The sequence below is a fragment of the Rhipicephalus sanguineus genome, unplaced genomic scaffold (genome assembly GCF_013339695.2).
Source record: "Rhipicephalus sanguineus isolate Rsan-2018 unplaced genomic scaffold, BIME_Rsan_1.4 Seq600, whole genome shotgun sequence".
NCBI classification, from domain to species: Eukaryota; Metazoa; Arthropoda; class Arachnida; order Ixodida; family Ixodidae; genus Rhipicephalus; species Rhipicephalus sanguineus.
Window position 1 is genome coordinate 5,535 of NW_023615597.1, and position 12,449 is coordinate 17,983.

At 47.2% G+C, this 12,449-nt stretch overlaps 1 pseudogene; it reads left to right on the top strand.

Annotated features, from left to right (window-relative positions):
- The first annotated feature begins 2,132 nt into the window (after nucleotides 1–2,132).
- Nucleotides 2,133–12,449, top strand: part of LOC119377882 (lysosomal protective protein-like) — a 45,284-nt pseudogene continuing 34,967 nt past the window's right edge.

Below are 12,449 nucleotides of genomic sequence, written 5' to 3' on the forward strand. Positions count from 1 at the left end.
ACCACCAGGACATGCAGTTAATCCGGACGCAGTCTGACTACCAACCAAGATTAGCCTACGCGGCTGATCTCTAAGTTCGGTTGTCGGAAGAGAAGCGGAGGGCGATGGCCTCTCTGACTATCGCAGACGCTTCCGTTAGTGAAACTCAATCCCGTGCCTCCATAAGGTACAGGGCCCGTATCTTCAAGGGATGAGCGACGGGCGCAGTCGCGAATCGCCAAACGTGGCGGCTCTTCCAGAGAAAAAATACTCCTGGTATCGACTTTCCGGGAGTAAGGCGTCCACAACCGTCGGCTTTCTCGCTGGAAGGTAAGTTTCGCTCACAGCTGTTCGTTAGCGTTTTGCAATGCTTTCACGGGGACAATAAACCTAAGTTGTCTGTGAACCATCAAAAAGCCTTAATTGAATCGAAATAATTGTGCTATGCTTAATTGGTGCCAGGGCTGCCCGCTTGCCATCGCTCTATTTCTTCGGCGATTCAACGTTTGACGTTCGGAATCATTCTTGCGTTTAGACGAATCGTGTACCCAGACTTGACTACGAAAATTTCTTTTAGAAAAAGAAACAGTAATTTAAAGGCATTGGTTTAAACACTGAAGCAGCCTAACGAGTGAGCTGTGGCGTTCCTCTACTAACAACGGTTTCGATGCGGAAGGGAGAGAGGGGAGATAGGAGAGGGAAGGACGTGTATGCGGCTAAGTCGAAGGCGCTCATTACATAATACTAAGCCTGTAATCCAATAATCTATAATCTACTTCACCTTTAACCTACTTCGTTCGAATGCAAGTTGCCTACATAGATGCTTGAACTGTGCTTAATATACTGTCCAGCCTTAATGTGCGTCATATCCAATCCGCACTGAGAATCGCTTATGAAAACCCTTAAAGAGGCATTTGTATAGACCCATTCAAAGCTGTAACATTTTACAGCGAAAGCTGTTATGAGATCATTTCACCGGCCGTTTTGGCGCCGTAGTTGTCCGCCGCCGCCGCCGGTGTCCGTAACCAGTATCGCTCGAAATAAGAAAAAAAAAACGAAATAAGAAAAAAATTCTAGGATGGAAGGAGGTTCGAACCTGGGCCCTCTGCGTGGGAGCCCAGTATTCAACCTCTGACCCATGCCGGTGCTTGAAACTGCTTTGCAAAAAGGTCCTGTACAGGCTTCATCTCGGGAAGGAACCACATTAGCATATGCAATATAGCGTGGTAGAAGAGTAAAATAAGCACCAAGCGTCGCACAACGCGAATACTGTAACCAGGCGTCATACAATGCGAATTGCGCAACCAGTAGGTTGTTCAATGCTTCCAACCCATTACAAAGGGCTCTGCCATAATTCATCGTCATCAGGCACAGCATCAACAAAGTGCGCATAATGCCTTACATGCGTTTAGCAGGTACCAACGCTCTCCGTAGAATGACGAAAAATGGCACAGTGCCTGCTGCCCTACTTCTCAAAAATTACAATGATAGCGTGATAGATAGGAGATAGCGTAGCGTAATTTATAGCGTAGTGGGTTCCTCGCAAGTGCACTTGTATTGGTTGCCAAGGAAGCCCATAAGCGCATGATCCACTTCCTCGGGGTCTCAGTAAAATTACAATGATTTATAGCGTAGTGGGTTCCTCCCAAGTGCACTTGTATTGGTTGCCAAGGAAGCCCATAAGCGCATGATCCATTTCCTCGGGGTCTCAGTAAAGTTCTTCGCTACCCGTCCCCCGTCTCTCTCCCACGTCAACGTATGTTATACAGCATGACGGGAGAGGGAAATAGCGACCGGGCGTCACCCAATGCAAATTACATAAATGGTGGGCCGTTTAAAGATTCCAACCCATTACAAAGGGCTGAGCCATAGTTCTTCATCGTCATCAGTCGTCGCGTCAACAAAGTGCACATAATGCCTTAGAGACGTGTAGCTGGTGCCTCGCTTCTCCGCAGAATGACGAATAATGGCTTAGTAGGTGCTTCCCAACTTCACAAAAATTGTCATTTATGGCGTAGTGGGTACCTGTCTAGTGTACTTTTATCGTAGCCCCAAGAGAACTAGCTTACAACGTGCTCTAGAAACGCCGCTCTTCCAGCTTTCGCTGTGACTGTGCTGCGGTTTCAGCGCAGGCCTGGCGTTTTTTTGCAGAGGCATATTTCGACCGCAGCCATGATTTCGGAAGTGATTCTAGCTGTCCTGTCTCTGTCGACGTTGACCGCGAGTTCTGACCCGAGCCCCTGGGAGGTGACCTCCGTGCCGGGGCTCGACCAACCGGTCAACTTCAAGCATTACTCGGGATTCGTTGACGCCGGCGAGGGGCGACGACTTCATTACTGGTATACGCGACTCCTTAGTCACTACAACGGTGCACACGTCACCATTACTTGGGCAGTACTGGCACACGTCACATTTATTTGGTCGTTATTGGTGTACATGTCACCTTTATTTGGTTACTTATTCTCATAAGACGGGATTTTTCTTTCGTGACTGTTGTGTCATGCCATTCATTTGATCGTTATTATGGTAGACAGCTGGTCACCCTTACCTCGTCACTTTTGTTACACGTCACCCTTATTTTCTCAATAATGGTATACGTCGCCCATAATGATGCACTACATGTGTACACGTCACTCTTACTTGGTCATTACTGGTATAGACGTCCCTGTTACCTGGAAACTGATTGTCATTACACATCATCTCTTTTTATTTCGGCATTATTAGTACGGATGTCACTCTTATTTAGGCGTTAGACTGGCATACATGTGGCACTTCCCTCGTCACTTACATCGCACGTTACTCTTAATTAGCACCACTGGCGTAAACGTCACGTTATTGGTCACTACTAGTGCATGTCGCCTTTATCCGTCACTATTTGCAGAAATGGTACTATCGTTTTGTCGATTAGAAGTACAAGTCACACTTCTCATTTTTTGGGGCACGTCACTCCTAATTAGGAACTACACCCCAAGTTAAAAATAAAGACTCTTTTAACTCTCATTTTGGGGCACGTCACTATTAGTTAGGAACTACACCCTAAGTTAAAAATAAAGAGTCCTTTGACTCTCATTTTTGAGGCACGTCACTCTGAATTGGGAACTACCCCCAGTTAAAAATAAAGAGTCATTTGACTCTCTTTTTGTGAGTCCTGACTTGCCACGTATATCCCACGTATATCCCACGCATATACCACGTAGGATGATCTTAGGAGATCATCATTATACTCTCGTAGGAGAGTCGTGGGATCCAAAAGTTAACGTGTCTCTTTAGAGAGAGTCATATGCGTGGCAAGCCAGGACTTTCCGAAAAGGTTGAATCACGTTTTTTTTTTTAGAGAGTGCAATGTTGAGTGCATGCGTCCAGCCTTGTGTGCACACTTATGGCACACGTCACTCCTGCTTGGCCATCATGTTGACTGTTTTGATCTTTATGCATGTAATTGCACTGTAATAAATAGCTAGTTGAGTTGAATAAACTTTATTTGCCCAACGGTTGTTATTGTGCCCGGGGCTAGGCAGCCAGGGATCCACCATTCGAGGAACATTCCGAGGTCCTCGGCGACGGCCCTGGCCCGCTGGACGGCCCACTCCTGGTCTTCGAGGGCCTCGCTGAGAAGGGCGGTTCGCCATCGCTCAGCAAGGCGCCCCGCTTCAGAGAGTCCTTCAGTTGTACTCGTCCTTCCTCGTTAGTCTATCTTCATTTCTTTCGCATTCCCAAAGTACATGGGCCATATCGGCCCGTCTGTGCTCGTGACATTCAAGTTTTGAAGTGTTTCTTTCTTCGTCCGTGAAGTGTTTTCTTTCTCCGACGCCACGCCTGCGCGCCGGAGGCGCTACTACACCGTCGCGGTTATCTCATTTTTTTCTCTTATTCTTTTATTCCTTCTTGCTTTTTTGTTGTGTGTTTTCATTATCGATATCGTGACGTCGTAATAGCCGGCTCAACGTTTTCTCATATTTTCCTATAGCTACAAAAAAAATTACTCTAGATGCTTGGGATAATATAGAGTAACTCAGATCACTGAAATACCCAATACTTCACTTTTGCAACTCAGGTGATAGGTAATCTTTATGCTCACCGAGTAAAAATATTTCGATTTCACGTTTTAATAAGCTAAATATTAGTACTGGTGTCTTGTTTTTGTTCATTTAATGACAAGTAATATGACTTGTGTAGACTGCAATCTCTATAAATGTTCTCTGGTATGTTCACTTTTTTTTTTGCTAAACCAATTAATCTAACTTGTCGGTGCGATGCTCGCTCTTGGATCATATTTATTGGTACTTACAGAGGTGTGTTTTGTGGTAGGTGTAAGTAGTGCGAATGTTGCGGAACGTCTTGTTTGAGAGCTTCCAACAGCTCACTGAAAGCAGAATATCGCAATGTGACATTCGAAGGTTATGCGACTTGCAGGCTGTCTTCATATCCTCAGCACATCGATCTCTACAAGCGTGTACCAATACGCCGACAGTACGCACACTATGTTTCATCATTTTCTAAATTCACGAAGAAATACTCTTCCCCAATACTTCGAAATTCACGAAAAATACACTTTCCTAATACTCTCGCTCACTACTCTTCCTCAAAGAACGTAGTTTTCGCCACAAGTCACTCGCTTATCCTTATGTATTTGCCCAAGAGGACTGGAAGTCGAAAGTCGATCTTCTTTTTTTTTCTCATTTGATTGTATTGATCCCGCCCGACAGCTTTCCGCACACAACGTAGTTTTGCACTGCCTTCGCGATCGGCCCACCTTTGACCAAGCGGTGGTGTCGTGCAATGACGTCATCATGTGACGTCGCGTGATGTGACTTCGTAGTGACGTCATAATGACGTCACAAATTTTGGCGACCTCTGACATCGCGTGACTGTCACTGGGTGACGTCGTCGCATGGTGATGATGATTTTTGGCATCACTCGTGTTGATGCCGTCGGCGCTCACTTTTCGCGTTTTGTGAGGCACCTAAGGCTTTCGCCTCAATATCTTCTCGAGCAAGTTGGTGCTTAGGCTAAATCTCGCGCCAGAAGATAGATAGTTGTGGGGTTCGGCAAAACGCGGTGTTCTTAACCGAGAAGCTCTTATAGCCGGCCGTAAAGTGTCCAAGGTCACCAGAAAGCTATCAACATCATGAACGGGTATGTGTGACAGAAATTAGGCGAATCCCACTACTCACCACTGGTCCACTACAAATGAACAAGGCCGCAGTTAGCCCAAGAAATCACGGGTATATGCCACAGAAATTGGGAAAATCCCACTACTCACTACTGGTGCACTAAAAATGAAGAAGGCAACAGTTAGCTCAAGAAATGGCTGCGAAAGCGACGGCGGCGAGCCTGAGACTCCGAGTACGTACACTGAGAGAATACTAAGGAACCGGGAGGCAACGACGGTTGCGAGAAGCGACCCCGAAGCGATGGAAGCCCTGCGCCAAAGACAACGTGGCCGTAGATCTATGAGAGGCGCGAACACTCTGTTTCAGCGCGAGTTTCTGTCTCTGGAGTTTGAACATCCGTGTCGCATCTGTGACTGTCTGTGGTTTAACTCCAACCTCTCTGCGCTGAGAATAAACCTCGAAACAACCTAGCATCACCTATAGCTTAAAGCTTAGCAACAACCTAGAAGCAACCAGACTGGACTTCAGAATCGTCCGGTTCCGCTGTTTCAAGCTTTTGCGTGACTTAGTGCTAGCTTCGCCATTTTTTTTCCCCTTCTGGATTTCGTAAAGGTTCATGGAAAGCCAGCGGTCGCCCTCCGAGGACCCTGTGCTACTGTGGCTGAACGGGGTCCCTGCTGCAGTTCACTCGTGGGAGCCATCGCAGAGCTGGGCCCGTTCAGGGTTGGCTACCAGGGCATCAACATGACCATGAACCCTTCACCTGGAACAAGGTACGACGAAACTTTGGCGAACCACTTTGCACCTCCAGTAAGCTTTAATGACCGCTTGTTTCGCCAACCGGCGTTCAGTGATGGTGATTATTTATATTCAGCCAGCGTTGAAATAACTTTTTCTTCAAAACAAGCACGTCTTGTTAAACTTACCTAGCAATTTATAGTGCAAAATATTGATTATTTATTTATTGGGAGGTAATCTTTGTCAAAAATTGCATTAAAAGTGGTAGTCACGCCAGCCGTGATAAGTGACTAATGGGGGCTTAATTCAGAAAAGCTTTAGCATTTTTGTAACTAAAGGTTGGAGCTATGCAATGAACTAGAATAAATATTATGCAGTAAATATCAAGGAAGTAATGTTTAAAAAACCAAAAAGACGGCGGAAAAGAGTCACTTTAGACTGAACCTGTTTGCAAAATCAGCTGTGAATTCAAAAATATTCCATCAATTTCTTTTATTGCAGTTCACTGCACAGATATATATGTTATAAATTATTATACAAAATGTCAGTTCAAAGTACACACTGAGAAAAACGTAATGAAAGTTTGCGTCGCATTACTTGGAGCAAATTATTATTTTGGGAAAAACGCAAAGAAAGATTTCAGAGCTTGCAAAAAGCGTGCGTCCCCCTTATGGCCGTTTTGAGAGATTTAAAAATAATTAGAAACACGTGGTTATATTTAATGACATCTTCTTATGTAACAGTCAAAATGAAATTGATAAATATTTTTTGAATATCATTACTACAGACCAAACAACACTTACTTTCGAAACCAACGCAGTGTGGTTTCGGTTTCGCTATACGAGCGTGGGGTATGGAAAACTTTCTGTAACTTGCAAACTATTGATGATAGGAGGATAATTTTGTTGCAACATATTTTTAATGTTTGGGCGTGCATAAAAAACAAAAAACTAAAAATCGAGCTTGGGAAAAGATTGACTTTTGAAGGTGGTCTACCACCTTAACTTTTACTATTATTACTTTTACTATTATTACTTTTAAACTTCTATTATTATTATTTTTTTAACGTGTTAAAGTAGATGTTGGGGCCTAGTGCCAGGTTGGCTACTCCTCTTGTATAATAATTTGAACACTGAAGTCGATGGTCATAAAACAATACAAAATTTACGCATGAATGGACATTCACACGTCCATTCAAATCAACAATGTTCACAGGTCATAATGTTCGGACGTCAACAACAATGCTCACACATTTTAAATGTTCGCACGCATGAAACGTCCACGCTTTTCAGAATAGTTCATCAAGGTGCCCAGTGAATGTTGTCCAGCACATCTTAATCTTTTTTGTTCTCGAATTTTCGTTACAGGTGGCGAACATAATCTTTCTTGAATCGCCCGCGGGCGTTGGGTTCTCCTACGACCGCTCGGGAAACTACGCTAGCGACGACACCAAACAACCGACGAGAACTACCTCGCCACGCTGAACTTCTTCGAGGAGTATCCCGAGTTCAAGCGGAACGACTTCTACATCGCGGGCGAAAGTTACGCCGGTGTCTACGTTCCTCTGCTTGCGCAGCGGTTTGTCAAAGACCCACGGGGAGTTAATCTCAAGGTAAGTGAATTTACAACAACGACAACTACTACTACTACTACTACTACTACTACTGCACTACTACTACTACTACTACTACTACTACTACTACTACTACTACTACTACTACTACTACTACACTACTACTGGTGATGCTGCTGTTGCTTCTACTATACTGCTACTACAACAACGACAACTACTACTACTATTACTACTACTACTACTACTGCTACTCCTACTACTACTACTACTACTACTACTACTACTACTACTACTACTACTACTACTACTATACTACTGGTGCTGCTGTTGCTACTACTACTAGTGCTGCTGCTATGGTTGCTTTTGCTGGCGCTCTTACTACTACGTTTACGACTACTACTGCTACTGCTGCTGATACTGCTACTACTTCTTGTTTTGCTATTTATTCGATGATGTTATATTAGCAAAGTAAGCTGTGTGTGCCTGCTGTTTGAGATATCAGTGTCAGAAATATGTAAGCGTAGAGTTTCTGAGGAGAAATAAATTATGCAAGAACAATCTGTCGGGTGCCGCGGACGTCCACAAATGTTAAAAGCACGTACTCAGTATAGTATGAATTAATGTTTAAATAATTGTTCTATGATACACATTGGAATTGAATTGTAACCGGCGTGTTTCAACGCGTGTTTACTTTAAGCGAATTTTCAGGGTGACATCATTTTCGATATTTTCCTTCCCAATGGATATGACTGTATACAATGGCGTTCCGATTACACTTTTGGTTCAGTGCACAATAAGGTGATTTGTTAACTTAGTAATTGAAACAACAGTGTATTTCTGAGCCGCATGTTTGATGGCGCATATATCGAAATCAGATTTTATTCCAAGCATATATGTATTGCGAACCCACCGGCTATACGATTCGGTAATTTCAACATGAACCATATTCTAATTAATGAATCGATGTTTGTTAAAGACCTACGGATTAGTGTAATGTTATCATTTATAGACGACCTCCGAACTTCAGAGTTTGCTGCTAACATTCAAATTTCCTTGCGCAAACTACAAAAAGAACTGGACACGGCGAAGAAAGACACACGTTCCGATATTTACCGCATAGTTTGTGCTGATGTGATATGTACGTGTGTTTCTTCGCTGTGCTGATTTATTTTTGCAGTTTGCGTAAGGTGAGTTGATAATGTTAAACTAACCAGCCCATTGTCAGGTTTTTTTTCTTATGCAACATTCTCTTTCCGCTCTGGAACCCTCTGTTCATACTTTTTAAAGGGGTCATGAACCACTTTCCAAGTAATGATATAATGACCTTAGTATCGGAGCTTACTGCCTCCCAAATCGATTGCCGCAAAAATTCTCGAATCCGTCAAGCATTAGCGGAGTTACGGGGGTTTGGCGCACGCTCTCAGCGCTTTCTCTCTTTTCTCGTGCCGACGAGCGCACAAGCTAGACAGGGAGGGATGGCACGGGAGTAAGAAGTTACGTCAGCGCGCGTCATGAAACGCGATCGCTCTCCCGCTGTGATTCGCACGCGCGAGTGCGGCTACCGTGTAAAGTTAGCAGACTGAGGAGTGCGGCGCGGGCAAGTGGCGGCACCCCGTGGCAAGAAGCGCATCTCATCCGGCTATCGGCCAATAAGCATGCTATGTCTCCGCAACGTCAACGTGCAGACGCCCCGCCCACCGACGAGAGTGAGAACCGGCCTCTGTTTGAAAAGAGGGTGCCTGGGGAAACGGCAACTTCGCTCCGCTTGTGGCCTTTACGCGGCGCGCACGACTGTAATATTTTCCAGAGCAGTTCATAGCCGTGTCAGCTTTCCGCAGGTTGTGTTTTTTCAACAAGCCCAAGGGGTGCTTCATGACCCCTTTAACACGAAAGTGTTTTATGCCGGGGCCCCCCAGAACTTCACTGGCGTATTTCCGTCGCGGATGATGTTTGTAAAAGGCACACCAACGAATGAGAAAGAAAAAAAAAACTAGAAGAAAAAGTTCCACCGCCGGGAGTAGAACCCACGACTTCCGGTCCGCGACGACAGGCCCGGCGCTCTACTGACTATACGCCACCGAGGTACATGCGCGAGGTTCCACAAACGCGCCTTATATCTCCACGCATTGTCCCTCGCACGGTGCTCTCTGTTGGCGGGGCTAGGTTGGGCGGGGCGGGGCGGGGCGGTGAAGTGATGTACTGCGTGATGACACTAACGAGTGCCGATAGGGAGCGATTTGGCGACGGCGCAGTTACAGCGTCTCCATGCTAGCGAGGGACGCTGGCCGCACTAGCATCGAGGAGTCGCCCTCGACGCAGTTACGTTCTTTGCCTTTAGCTTTGTGTTAGCGTGTGACGGCTCGTTGTCGAGTAGTGCAGCTTCCACGTGCACCAACGGTGTTTCTCCGCCGCCTACTGCTTCGATTATGATAGCACCGACTAATGAAACTGCTGCAGTTAGCGCCGCAGAAAGGCAACGATGTCGACGAGCGAATGTGATGCCTTCGTGGAGCGAGACAGAGGCCAGCGGGACGTGGAACGCATTCGCGCGTTCGGGGCTCAAGCTATGAATCTGGGCCCCCCGTGTTGCTGAAGCGCAGTGTATAGTAGTGTATGCACGAGCACAGGCCTACGTTCCGCATTACTGGGGAGCACACAACTTCCTGTTTCTCTTCTCAATTGACGACGCTTTGAAGGCGTGCATATCGAGTACGTGTGGTTATGACGTGCTTGTTGATGTCATTCTTGCGCGGGATTCGCGATATGCTGGGTCAGGTATAGACATATTACAGCTTCAGCTACCACAACGGTAAATTATAATCATGGACCTTAGTCGTCGCGATGGAGACGTGCCACTAGGCGTCAACGTGGGTGCATCCATGTCAAACGGTGCTATAACTGCCAAACAGCAATACACATTGTACAAGCTCTCATAGATCAATGCACGATAAACAATCAACTACTATGAAGGCATGTGCACGTTTCACTTTCGTTTTATACCGATTTCTATGACGGAGGGATCAGCCATGTTTTTTTTTTTTTTTTTGTAAAGTGTTACGGAAGAAACCCGGTATGTGTGCTGTCGTTTACATTGCTGGTATTAGTTTAGAAACCAGGAAACCTTCCGTTAGCACCTTAAGATACAGTTAGAGCGGCGGTTATACCTTAATCGCCTGCCTGATTCCCAAATATTTGTATGTACTGTACGTTATCGCTGCATATGCTGCCTTGTTTTCGTTTCCAAGGGATACGCCGTCGGAAACGGAGCACTAGACATGGAGCTTCTCGGCAATTCAATCATGTTCTTCGGCTACTACCACGGTCTTTTCGGTCAGAGGTAAGCAGTGTTCTGTAGTCTAAACTGATATACCAAACGCGGAGGTCTACTGGTTATGGTGCTCGACTGCTGGCCCGAAGGTCGCGGGATCGAATTCACCTTTTTTGTAGCGTTAGCTACACTTGCCTAGCCGGAGCTGGTTTCGCGTGGGTCATCATGAGCCGTGCTGCGCATGCGCGAGGATGAGTGCGGAGCCGGCATCTCACGTGCTCTCCGCCACCGCCGCGCGCGGCTCGCCGCTGCTGGCGGCGTAGAGCGGGAGCAGTGGCGTCGCAGCCGGGCAGACAGACTGGCGCCAGCGCGCGTGACTCGCCGCTGCTGCTCTGCGCATTCGAGAGGGGTGACGTCGTAGCCATGGCGCGCGCAGCTATTCGCCTTCGTTGTGCAGTCGACGTCTGACAATGCGCTGGTGCCGCTTGATAGCGCCTCTGACTGGCGTTTGCAGGTGGGTAACGCCATGAAAAAGGAGAGCGCAAATGCTGCTCAACGGCGCAGAAGAGCCGAGAAGCTTATGTCATCGGATCCCGATGTAGTTGCCTGGCAATTAACGGTTCAGCGTACAAAGAATGAACAGAGGAAGGCTAAACGTGCTGCGGAGACACTGGAGGAAGGGGAGGAACGTCTAGCAAAGGGGCGTCGCCAGGATGCTGAGCGACGTGCCCGACCATCCCTGCAGCAGCAACAACAAGACGCCGTCGATGACGTCAAGGCTCGCCGATCGACTGCCTATACTGTGAAACTTAGCGAAAGCGCCAGTGCGACTCGGACCTTCGAGACGGACTTCGTAAACAATCCGTTTGGATACGTGTGCGACGCGTGTGAAAGACTATGGCACCTGAAAAACTTGACGCCGCTGAGTAGTGCCATGCGTGAAACGTTGAGTTTAGTGGCGGCGCCTGAGTGGGGTGAAACCGTGGCGCGGGTTTGTACAACGTGCAAGAACTTTCTCGTTAAGCAGAACATTCCGCTCTTTAGCGTTACCAATGGGTATCGTTACCCGGCCATACCGCCAGGTCTACCGGTTCTGAGCGATGTGGCCGAATGTGTGTCATTGGAGCAGCAGTAAGCAGGACAATCAAGCTAATCCTAGACAATCTGGAAAGCTCAGAATAATCAGCTGAACCTTTGCTAACGCTACGTATATCCTGGCATAGCCGAGCTAAGCCACTGCAATTTTTAGATGCGAAGTATCTTATGGCGGAGTTCAATCCGGTGGTGGTGGTGGTGGTGGTGGTGTGCGGCGTGACCACCCTTACTGCGCGTGCGCATACCCTCTCCACTCACCATCTCCGCTCCCATCTCCACTCCCCCTCTCCACTTTGCCTCTCCCTTCCCCCTCCCTCCGCCTCTCCATTTGCCCTCTCCCTTCCCCTCTCCCTCCCCTTTCCCCTCTTCCTCTGAAACGCGGGCTAGACATGCCGAAATTCTCTCCTGCGCAACGCCGCGATGAGCACCAGCGCATGCGCGTCCCCTCCCCTCTCTCTCCTCTCCTACGCTGCCCCCCTCTCGCACGCCTGCCGACCGCGTTCCCCGCTCGCCCTGTGAGAATTAATGGCCAGGCTAGAGGGAAGACAAGACGCGCGTAGCGTTCCTCTTCGCGTTCCACGACGAGAGGTCGGTAGCATGCCCAGAGAACGCCAACGGAACGCGATCGTACAAGTGCTCCGGCTTCGCATCGCCTCATGATCCCCTTTAGCGGGAAATAGTG